Source organism: Pogona vitticeps, chromosome 4 (genome assembly GCF_051106095.1).
Source record: "Pogona vitticeps strain Pit_001003342236 chromosome 4, PviZW2.1, whole genome shotgun sequence".
NCBI classification, from domain to species: domain Eukaryota; kingdom Metazoa; phylum Chordata; class Lepidosauria; order Squamata; family Agamidae; genus Pogona; species Pogona vitticeps.
The window spans coordinates 31,255,380-31,267,952 of record NC_135786.1 but is presented as its reverse complement, the minus strand read 5'-3'; the positions used below and the strand labels follow the sequence as shown (position 1 = coordinate 31,267,952).

The 12,573-nt window shown below is 41.1% G+C and overlaps 1 protein-coding gene across 23 annotated transcripts in view; it reads right to left on the bottom strand.

Moving 5' to 3' along the window:
• Window positions 1-12,573, bottom strand: part of EPB41L1 (erythrocyte membrane protein band 4.1 like 1) — a 229,148-nt gene that overhangs the window by 193,977 nt on the left and 22,598 nt on the right. For all 23 annotated transcript variants that reach the window (XM_072996982.2, XM_072996991.2, XM_078393198.1 and 20 more), the window contains exon 2: window positions 7,186-7,241. The gene's annotated coding sequence lies outside the window, so the exon portion shown is untranslated. The remainder of the gene's footprint in view (window positions 1-7,185; window positions 7,242-12,573) is intronic.

The following is a 12,573-nucleotide window of genomic DNA, read 5'->3' as shown; positions in this document are numbered from 1 at the left end:
TATGCAATGATCTCACAGCATTCTTGTCATTAAACAGCCTCCCACACAGCATTGTTCTACAGCGGTGCCTCGCTTAATGACTGCCTCACTTAACGAGGAAATCGCTTGAAGATTAGGTTTTTGTGACCGCAAAAGTGATCGCAAAACACTGGTTTAAATGGGAAAAATCTGCTTCACGATGAGCGGTTCCCTGCCTCAGGAACTGATTTTTGCATTACGACAATCTAAAAACAGCTGATTGTCAGGTTTCAAAACAGCTGATTGTCAGGTTTCAAAATGGCCACCGGGTGTACAAAATGGGCCCCCCACTGTTTTCTAGGACAGATTCCTCACTTTACAGGCAGTGAAAATGGCCGCCCCTATGGAGGATCTTCACTGGATGGTGAGTTTTCAGCCCACTGGAACGCATTGAAGGGTTTTCAATGCATTTCAATTGGCTTTTTTATTTCACTTAATGAGGATTTTGTTCTACAGCGATTTTGCTGGAACGGATAATCCTCGTTAAGCGAGGCACCACTGTACTTCAATATGCTGTCGGGAAAACATTGTTCTAGGTGGCAGGAATGGATGGTGGCACCGGCATTACGCACTACAGTAACAGGATGCACAGAAACAAAGCCTTTTCACATGAACACACACTTCAGTACTGCAAAGGCACCCTGTTGGAAACCAAATACACAAGGTAAGTCATCTCCCTAAATTTGGGTTCCGATCCCTTGGGCTCTCTGATTCACCTACAACAGCTGAGAAACGTGGGGAGATTTCCTAGAACCTCCTGCAGGCTGGCAGGGTGACTGTTAAGTTAGTTCTGTTGCTAATATACATTTCTTTCTCAACCAGTTGTTATGTGCCATTAGTTCACATCAGACATATGGTGATCCTAATGAGATTTTCAAAGTATACAAGAAGTATACAATTAAATAGGAGCTATACCTGTTCTGCTTCCCAGTGAATTTCCATGGATAAGTGAGGATTTGAACTCAGGTTTCTTGACTCCTAGTCTGGCACTCTATCTTGACCTGCTTGCCCCTTAAAGTGAAAATACAGTATAAATGGGATGGGGATTAAGAAAAGCAGAAGGCTTTGATCACAGGAGGCTGATATCAGATACTATAGAAGAGATACTTTTGGAAATTCAGAGACGTCCTGCCAGCAACAAAGAACTCCTCTTCCTTCACACTGGTTTCCCACAATTTTCTCAAATGTATTCTTCTGCCGTTACTGCCTGTTTTAGCACCTGGAGGTTTAAAAGTCTGGGAAATCTGGGGAAAAGAGACATTCTGAAGATTAAAGAAGACCCCTACTGACTCATTTAACATAGAATCAAATACTGGGGGAAATAGTTAAGGGACTTTAAAAATAATATGCTCATAGCTATGTTTTTTATTAATAGGAAGACGGAGATTCTAGATATACACATGCCTGCTCAGAGCTGCTTTCAGAATAGACTAGACCACTGGTTCTTAACCTTGGGTTACTCAGGAGTTTTGGACTGCAACTCCCAGAAGCCTTCACCACCAACTGTGCTGGCTGGGGTTTCTGGGAGTTGCTGTTCAAAAACATCTGAGTAACAAAGGTTAAGAACCACTGGACTAGACAATGGGAGAGACATACATTTAAGTGCTGATCCACCAGAAACACAAGGGTGCACAAAGGTGCTGAAGAGCAAGAGAACTACTAAAGGCGGTTTACCTTTCCTACACTCTGCTTCCCAAAGTGATTTCTCTTTCTTCCAGGTAAGCAAAGGCTTATATACAGAGAGCCCAACTAGAGGAAAGCCAGATAGACTGGAAGCACCAGTGGAGTCAATGCGGTGATGAGAACTTTCTCAATCAAGCAGACGGTTGACCTAACCACTTCTGTTGTCATGGCCCTGCAATGGAATCCTAGGGTTTGTGGGTTTGTGAAGGGCCTAAAATTCACCACGGTCATTCAGAACACCAGAGTTCTCTAACAGAGAATGTTAAATAATTCACCAAATTATAAATCCAAGAACTCCATATGATGACATCCTGTCAGTTAAAGCGGCATGACATAGCAATAATTCTGGAACCTGGATACACTTATGGACTTCCTTTTTATCATCTACAGTATTATCAGAAATGCTGCAAGTAGATGTTGAGTAAGAACTCAAGATCCACAGCATGATGAGGCATGGTGAACTACCCACAAATGAAGGTAGAAAAGCCACATATGAATTAAAATGCACTCCTGTTCCAATAGTTCAGCTTTACCACTGTCCAGATAGGATCACTGAAACATCACAAGTTGAATCTCCATCTTAACCTTTACCAAAACAAGTCTGACATGAGGTCAGAGGCAAAACACAGCTTTCAAAATGCAATTACTGGGCTTTTAACCTATGTTGGACCAAGCTATGACTAGGAGACGTGCAAAGCATTAAGATGGCTATCCCATACTCATTCATCTTTCTCTTCTCTCTTGTTTGTTCACCTGTTTTCATCTTTGACTATCTTTGTAGCACATTGCAAGGTATAGTTTAGTTTTAAAAATATTTTCATAGTTAGAAGTCAGTGACAACCAGCCCAGGTTAGTAGGTAGAATTAAAGGAGAGAGGCAAGAATTTTCTAGAACAGTGACTGTCAAAGTCTTCCAGAGAGATGTCAAGGTGCAACGTCATTCCCTTAAAAATCCAAGGGTTGTCTCAGGGTATTACTGTATCAATTCATGTCATGGGATCTTTGCGTTGTTGTTCCTATCCTCATGGGGCTGCCTCAATTGAACTGGGATGATTTGGTGCAGGGGACCACACCACTCTTTAAATTCTCTCAGACAGACCCAAGTTGGCAATTTGATCCATTCATGGGTCTGTCCTGACTCTGCCTGCATTCCACCCTTGAACATAACTCTCTTGTCTGGAGTTTATGTTTTTCTGAACATTTGCCATAGAAATTACTTTTTTTTGCTCCTTTGAATTTTCCCTTTTTTAAAATTCTAAGCGGCATAGCGCTGCATCAATGTTGTAGACAGTGTATTTTTCTGCAACTGAAACTTCCCTCTCATCTCCTATGACAATCTACTATTAACTACAGACCTTCCTGTCTTTAATAAAATAGCACTGGTAAAATGTTTCCTCTTTCTTTCATCTGCACTGTAATGCACTGCTGTGGCACAAGGTGGTGTCATCTTCCACAGTACTCCCAGGTTGCATGGCAGGGATGAGACCCTTTACCTCATTTGGCATCCCACTGTACCAAGTGGCAGTCCTGAGCAGGGCTGCATTTATCTAGCACAATAGGGTTGACCCTTTAGAAAAATCTGATAACCTTACCAGGTAAAATGCAGTGCTGAAAATTTCCTTTATCAGCTCATAAGGCTCTGGATGTTGTACACAGCAAAGTGAAGGCTGCTTCTCCCCCTGCCATGCACGGATCCCTGGGCTCCAATTTCCCATAGTATACCTTTTGAAGCCCCAGGTTTGGGAAAGAGTTATGTTATTACATGCATGCTGCGTTTCTACCAGTGGGGAGCAATGTCCTGTTTTTTTTAGCTCCAGCAACATTTTCTGTTCATTCCCCTCCCCTCTTTCCATGGTCTAGATTTGCCAATGATTGCATACATCCATACTCCACTTTGCTGCCTCATAAAATATTGCACTATTTCACCTACAAAGCAACACTCCTTTTCTTCTTGAATATCACGAGATGTTGAATTATGCCATAAGTTTATAAGTTCCCTGTCTGTTACAGAAATCACATATTAGAGATGGGGGTATTTGTATTCGAATACAAATATCCCCACACAGGTGGCGTTAACGAGGGTCCAACCCCATGGAGTAAGACGGTCCACTCACCGATCCGCCGCAGCAGCGGACAGTTCGATTCTATGAATGGCTCCACATCGCCACTCCTGGCAGGAGGTGGGAGGACAAGCCTCACTGCAAGGTCGAAGAGTGGCGAGCGGATTGCACGCTGTGGAGCCATTGATAGAATTGCACTATTTGCATCCATGGCAGATCGGTGAGTGGACCATCCAGCCCCATGGGGCTGGACCCTCATTAATGCCACCTGTGCATGGATATTCATATTCATATACGAATACCCGCATCTCTATTACATATATTTCATTCAACTCTAATCATTGCTCTCACTAAACTCCTTTCTGACATTTCTGAAGCTTGTTGTAAGGGAAATGTTATTGTGAATGCAGATGTAAGAAAAATGAAAAAGAAAGGAGCTGGCATACCAGATGGAAGGTAACCACATGTCAATAAGAGCCCGGCAAGACTCCATCACCTGTATGATGCAGCACTAAATTCAAACAGTTTATTAGGGGAAAAAAATAAGAGAATAAAAAAGGCAAACAGTTCGGACAGCAGGCATAATTGTTGATTCCCAATGGGACAGCATCCGGCACCACCTCAAACATATCATCAAGATGTCAGCACGGGGAACACCCCTGCACACACAAAAGCTTGGCCATTCACACAACCAAAAACAGGTCAAAAAACAGCACAATGTAGAATGATTTAAAATAAGCAACCTGATGACAAGTGTTCAAAAACAAATAATTTCTCAAACAAAAGTACGATTTTCCCTTGCACTTTCAATAACATCAGGAAATTTTGATTTGCACCATGCTAAATGTGGAGTAATAGGAGGTATATATTGCAATGTAGTCACACCCTTAAGTCTCTCTCTGTTCCTCAATTAAGACAAAGTGACAAGCAAATGGCTTCAAGTGGGCTTTGCCTTCAGTTTCAGCCGCAGAAGCTGTGAAACATGAATAGGTGTGAATATTTTCAGCCATTTTATTTTAACGTAGTGAAGACGAAGATAATTTGAGTTTTAAGTCACATGTTTCTTACTCAAGAATTCTTAAGTTGCTGAAGGTAAAGTGGAAATACATCTTGGTGCTACTATATTTTAATTTACATATTCTCTAGTACGGTACTGATTACCACAAAGGCAGGCACAGCGTGATCCACAGGCCACCAAACGCATTCCCAACATTCCACAAGTCTCCAGCCACACCCAATTTTAAATTTTTTTTAAAAGGCTTTTAAATATTCTGTTGTGTCCCCCTCTCCAAGGAGAATGGGGGCAATTCACAAGATCTGAGGGCCCTTCAGCACAAATTTCTTCACCATTAGAGAGCATGAGAAGGCTTTTTCAATTTTAAAAAAAGTACTGTAGAAAAGAAATTATTATGAAAGGGTGGGATACGGAAGTAGGTGAAGTCCTCTAAGTACGCATGGCCTTCAGACTTGATTGCCCAGCCATGAATTACAGTATGGTTTCCCCCCCTCAACCCACCAGTGAAAGAGATTTCAGTGGGAAATGTGCTTTATAGATCAGCGATGAGGAACATCTTATGGTCTTTTCAACAATGAACTGTGAGGAACATGCCAGAGATGAGTAGGATTCCTAAAATAAGTAAGTTGGACAATCCCACACAAGAAGCTATTTTATACTAAGGTGAACTACTGCTTCAGCCCAACCAGGAATGTTGACATTGACTGGTAGCAGCTCCCTACAGGTGCAGGCAGGCAGTTTTTCCCACGCCTAATTGGAGATGCCAGTCGTTCAAACTAGGACACTCCCAATGTAAAACTAGCGCTCTAATAATGTGAAACAAATAGGCTTTGTCTATTGTCTGCATCCTTAGCTTGGTCATGACCCCCATGGGAATGTGTATGACAAATGACACAGTATGAGCACTCCACATGCTTGAAGTTGATTTCACTCCACAAAACCTCACATTGAAATAAATCTGTTAGTGTTTAAAGGTCCACATTATTTTGTCTTTTTTAAAAATATTTCCCTTTCTCTTCTTAAGTGTGCCAACATGGTGAGACCACGTAAGACAGCTACTTCTTTGAAAAATGCAATTCCTTTAATTTAGGTCTATTTATCTTCCTACCCCCACCAGACATGAAGACACTCATGATCTGAAACGGGGGGAGCTGGGGGTGCGGAGTGTTGAACAGAGGCACATCTACCCAGTCTTGCAATAATACAAAGTCAGCCCTTTGGAATTTTTGAACAGAAATTGGTCATAAAAATTTACAAGCCTGTCTGCCCAGAAGGGGAAAAAAACTACATCCCTTGAAGCACATACATCAATTTTATCTTCATCATGTCAGTGACCCATTTCTACCTCCTCTCAAAGACAAGGATTCCCCTTATGTTTCTTGGATGATATTTATTTGCCCTGACAAGATTACAGTTACTGCTTCATGCACACCTAACCAGACCTTTCATCTGCTCTGGAAAGGACCACAAACCTCATCCTATACCTGAACAATTCAAAAGCATCAATTCTTCAGCGGTCAGCCTTCTTTATGGTTCAGCTCCCATTTCCATATATCCCTACTGGAAAAACCATAGCTTTTACTATGCTGACTCCCAGACTATGTATGACTCCCAGTCACACACACAACCATTTAAAGCTGGGCATGTATTTTATGCAGTCAGACAAGGGTATATACCCCAGTTTTCTAATGCTGTTTCTAACAGAAAACATGGACAATATGGGTGACATATACATAAATCTTGAAACCCTAAGATTGTTAAGGGAGGAAGACAGGCACTTGTTTGATTTAGTCTATCTCGGTTTCTTTGAAATTGCATGCTTCATATTATCTATTAACTGCCATCATCCTACAAGGGTACTGGAAATTTAAACCTCCCCCCATTCTCTTTTTTGTTTAAAACTTCACACACACACACAATCTTGCACAGGTTAAAAAAAGTTAAAAACTTCCCCGGTTTTAACTCAATCTCCACCTCCCCTCATCTGGGTGCTAAATAAAAAAACAGTTGTGCTCACTGTAGATTAGAAAAAAGTCAAACATAGATGGGGGTTTACCCTAACACCACAAGCTTGGTTGCAAACTGAAGCTCTAACTGAATTTTCCTTGGCCTCTTGCCATATTTATACTTATCTTAATTAAGACAGTCTGTTGCAAACCATCCTGTTTTGATCCCAAGGAAAAGCTTGTGGTGTTTGTAGTTAAGACAACCAAAATAGTTCCTATGTGATTTCCAAAACCAGCACCTTAAAGAAATGTGTATGACATTTATCAAGCAAATCAAGTTAACTATGGTAGCTTACATTGGGAAATGATAAGGAGATCTTTTAGCCTTTCTTTTTAAAATTGATGAATCACCATTAAAAGTGAGAAACAGAATACTTAAGAAGAAGAGGGGGAAAAAAACTCACCACTCTTCTGGCTGCTATCCTGGCTCTCTTATTCCTGTTCAATGACTGCTCCGACCCTAAGAGAGAGAACAACAAGAAAGGAAGATTAGAAGACTTCTTTGAAAACATGAAAATGGGCTTGTCACCATTAAGCTGCCTTTTATTTCTCAGTAAGAGTAAGGATTTCCTTTTGCTTTGTAAACAACCTCATGCACTGCGTAGTAACCATCACGTAGGTGCCTCAGTACCTCCTGAAACAAAAGCTGAGAAAGGTGAATAGACACCTTTTTTAAATAAAAAAATCATGCATTTCCATAGGGAAATCACACCTAGTCTGATCTGCCAAGCACCAGGCATGCAAATAAGTACTGTACATCTATCATTTGTTGCTGGGAGGGATCACTGTGCCACAGCAAAACATTAGCTGTATAAGGAGCTACACACTATTTGCTAAAGCTTAGTGATATCACTCAAACAGTGACTGCATGTGATATATTAATACCAAACTTTGCAATGACAAAAGGCGCATGCAAAACCAGCACTTCCTTCAAGCAGCCTGTCTGCTCCCTGTGTGTGTGTGTGTCCACCAGCAGACCTGCTTAAGTACAAGTGTGTTTTTACTACAACCAGTTCTGGCAAAACAATAATCTCTCAGCAAATGAAATGGATACTGTTCTGGCCTCCAAAGCAAACTGTTAATCACATTCTAATGTTAGCCCATCTGTCCTGTGCACCATTATCGGCTCATTATACAATTTACTTTTACTACAGCTGCTCGAGTGAAAACAATGTAGTCACTCAAGTGTTCTGGAAGGTAGCATTTGGTCTGCGGGCTCCTTACAGACCGTGATGCAAGACCCTCAATGGATCTAGTTCTGTTCTTAGGCTGAAATGAATAGGTTATAGCATCAGCATTTCCAGATACTGTAATACAACAAATAATGGTTCTACAACAGCTGACTTCTCCCATAGCTGGTAACCTGTATTTCAGGGATGGACAAGTTGAGAAGATCCAAGGTGAAAAGTTTTTATTGCTGGGACTCACTAGGGTCACAATTGTTCCAAAAGTGAGTAACAACTATGAACAAGCAACTTGAATTCCTAGAATTCTACTTCCAATTTCAATTCTACACATATGGTTTGAGGGCTGGGGCCCATTTTCAACTCATTTCATTGCAAAAAATATCTCTTCCACAGACTTCCAACAATGGGAATATGATATGTTTTTTGCAGATTTTTTTCCCAACAGGAGACATCCAGAGTCAAAATAACATCCTTGGGGGATATGTTTCCTTTAAGGTGCACATTACTCACCCCTGCTGGATTTCATGAAGGAGGGACATAAGAGTTCGCAATGCAGGGCCAACAAAAAATAGCTGCATCCAGTTAGCTAGACTTTACATCCAGATGAGTACCATGCCACTCAGAACTCATGGATCTCATCTATTTTGGAGACTACAGAAGCCCAGGTGTGGTTTGCAGAATTGAATGAGAAACTATCTGGCAAAAACCAAGGTTCTGCAGACATAGTTGGAAAAGAATCGCACTGAAACCTCAGAAAGTCGCTGCCATGCAAAATTAACAAGACTGAGTCATAGGAAACAGTGGTCTGATTCAGCATAAGGGAGCATCCTATGTCTCTGTCTTTTGGAGAAAGTGTTTACAAGTGGAATACTGCAGATTTAACATTTTTCACATTAAGACTAAACTTATAATGATATTTCAGGAGCAAGGGTTCTCGGGGCTGGCAGAGCAACAAAATATATCCCACACACACACAGCCCAGTCAAAACCAGGGCTCACAGTACTCTAATCCCATCGAATTATTCAATGCCTGATACAGAAAAATCTCCCAAGCATTTTTCTGCCTCCTCCAGTAGGTAAAAATATAACATTTTGTTAATCACTAACTATTTGCCTTCTATGCATGACACTCCAAATCAACTGTCTCAGGTGGCCTGTCAGCCCAAACTGACAAGAACTACAACTACTGTGTCTTCTGATTATTTATGATATAATATACAACATGGTATACTAGACAAACCTGAAGCTGTCAGGGTTGTCAGACCTTCCAGATGTACACACCCTTTGTTGCAAGAGCAGATGCAGGATGCTTTATTTAGTCTCATTGTAGCAGGGATGGGCCAAATCTGCCTGTAGGCAACATGCAGCCACTAGAACCCAAATATGGTGTCTCGAACCTTCCCCATCACTGCTCAAAACTTACATTTATTTTGGGGGGGAAATGAAGTCCTCTTGCAGCCTTTTTGTCATGTTTAGAGCACCCATCAACCCTATCTAAATCAATTTTTAAAAAGAGAAGTTTTCAATATCTGTGGGCTAGCAGAAGATGGAAGATGCTCTTTCAGTAATGTAGAATCAACCATTTTTGTAAGACATATTTTAGGGGTTGCAGGAGCGGGATTCCAAGGTCCATATGTCAAGTCAGGTCTGTGATTGACCATTTTCCTTAAGATCTCTATAGAGTAGACCTTTATAACATCTAGAAAAAAATCAGAAGTTTATATTAATCACAACTGACATTTCCCCTATTAGGATTTATTTCAGGATGAACCAGATAAATCTTCTGCACTTTGTAAATTAACACTCTTCTGGACATCCTTTAAGTTTCTTGCCCCATGCAAAGTAGTCCAGAAGAATCTCTGTTTTCTCTTCTTTTGTTAAACATATACAGATAGAAGTGCTCTCACATGTAGCGATACATACCCATCAAATATTCAAAAATGTAATTTAAAAGAAACATTAAACACTTAACAACTATAATAACCAAACTTAACAAATCTCTCAGTAAAGTCACATTTATTTATTTATTTATTTATTTATTTATTTGTTTGTTTGTTTGTTTGTTTGTTTGTTTGTTTGTTTGTTTGTTTGTTTGTTTGTTTGTTTAACTTATATGCCGCCCACACTACCCAAAGATATCTGGGTGGCTTACAACAATTTAAATACAATAAAAGATAAAAGCAATTAAAATACAATTAAAAATACAGTAAAGTTGCCATCAGGACCCACAGTTGATATTATTTCAATTAAAAACCTTCTGGAACAGGAAGGTTTTGACCTGGCACTGAAATGTCATCAGTGTCGGCACCAGACACATTCCATAGTCTGGGTGCAGCTGCCGAAAATGCCTTTTGTCTACAAGCCATCCCTCTCACCTCCTTGAGGGGTGGCTCTTTCAGGAAGGCCCCCTGGCTAAATCTTAATTGCCAGGTTAGTTTATATGGAAGGAGGTGGTCTTTAAGGTATCCAGGGCCCAAACCATTTAGGGCTTTAGACATCAAAACAACCACTTTGAATTGGGCCCAGGCAGCAACTGGTAGCCAATGTAATTTAAACAGAATTGGCCTGATGTGGTCCCTAGTGGCCCCATCACTCACCAGCTGCGTAGCTCGATTCTGAACCAGTTGCAGTCGCCGGACTGCCTTCAAAGGCAGGCCCACATACAGCACATTACAGTAATCTATACAGGAAGTTACCAGTGCATGTGTAACTGTCATGAGACTCTGCTCGTCCAGGTAGGGCCGTAGCTGGTATAATTTCCGCAGCTGAAGGAATGCGCCCCTGGCCACCAAGTCCACCTGAGCTTCCAGAGTTAGACCGGGCTCCAGGAGCATCCCCAGGCTATGGACCCTGTCCCTTAGGGAGAGTGTAGCCCCATTCAGGACAGGGAAATGGCCCTCTAGCATGTCTGGTGAAGCACCCACTAACAGCACTTCCATCTTGTCTGGATTGAGTTTCAATTTATTAAGCCTCATCCAGTCCATTATCAGGTCCAGACACGAGTTCAGCACAGAAACTGCCTCACTTGGATTGGTGGAAAACGAGAGGTAGACCTGAGTGTCATCAGCATATTGCTGACTCCTCAGCCCAAACCTCCTGATGACTTCTCCCAGCGGTTCCATGTAGATGCTAAACAGTATGGGGGACAGTATTGAGCCCTGAGGAACTCCATGACATAAACACCATGGAGCAGAGCAACTGTCTCCCAGCACCACCTTCTGGACACGGTCAGCCAGGAAGGAGCGGAACCATAGTAATGTGGTGCCCCCAAGTCCCAACCCAGCCAGCCTATCCAGAAGGACACTGTGGTTGATGGTGTCAAAAGCCACTGAGAAGTCCAGGAGTATCAACAGGGTCACACTCCCCCTGTCTCTCTCCCAACCAAGGCAGTCTCCGTACCAAAGTCTGGTCTGAAACCCAATTGAAATGGATTTTCAGCATCTTAATTATTAAAGCATAAGCAGTTACACGTGGATGGGTGTGTAACCTTGTAACTCTATGCACTACAGGAATTGTGTATGTCATCAGAAGACTGAAGTTGTAAGTAACTTTATGAACATTACATAATAACCTGTTTATGATAATTGCTTTATGGTAATTGCTGTCTTCCCAGTCAATTAGAGCTACTGCTGTATTAGACTTGACTGTATCCTGAGCTTTAATACTTCTTATTAAAAAATCAAACTGAGGCACAACTTCAACACTTCCTGTAAGTTTCACTTCTGCAAAACTGGCTTACTTAACTATTTTCATTGCTTTATCACCATTTATTAAACTTTACATAGTGGCCATAATAAAATAAAACAGTGGACCTAATGCCGAAGACTCACCATTGATCAATGAAAATCTCACTTAGCATTACCAAAGGTTTTCATACATTTACTAAATTTTGCAAAAAAAGAGAAACAAACCACAGACAAACTTATTTGTCACAGCTACAGAGACTAGAAACTTTTTCTAAAGCACAAACACATACAATTTTTAAAAGGGGGAGAAGCTCACATTCCCAGGATTCTATGCTTGCCCAGAAATCTAAAGCATCACTCCGATCATAAATGCCAACATTGTGAGAGATAGAGCAAGAGAGAGAATTTTACCCCCCCCAAAAAAAAAACACAAATCAGTGTTGCCTAGGACAGACAAGAGCAAGAGAGCAGGTGCACTGCAAGTCTTTATCTGATTGGCAAGCCCAGCAATTCTTGATATACCAGTTCTCTACCAGCAAAACCTGCCAACTGTATTCTTTAAAAAACAAACCTACATAGCAACATACATTGCAAGGACAAGCAAATACATTATGACAACATTTCTACAATAGAATACCAATAATAGAATCCATCCACAACAGCAGTCCATTAGCATAATCTTCACAGGAAAGTTCAAGGAACAGCTGCAGTCTGACAGATAGTATATATCAAGAGAAAATGCTTCCACTCTTGTGAGAGCACCTTCTGATGGTTTGTTATAGTCTGCTGCTGGTCTGATTTTGTTTTGATATTTTTCACTTCATTCTGATATTTCATTCTACACCTCTTTGAAGACCCTGTCACAAAGCACCTTACAAACTGCAATAAATAAATAGCTTTCAGCTGTAATATCCACAGT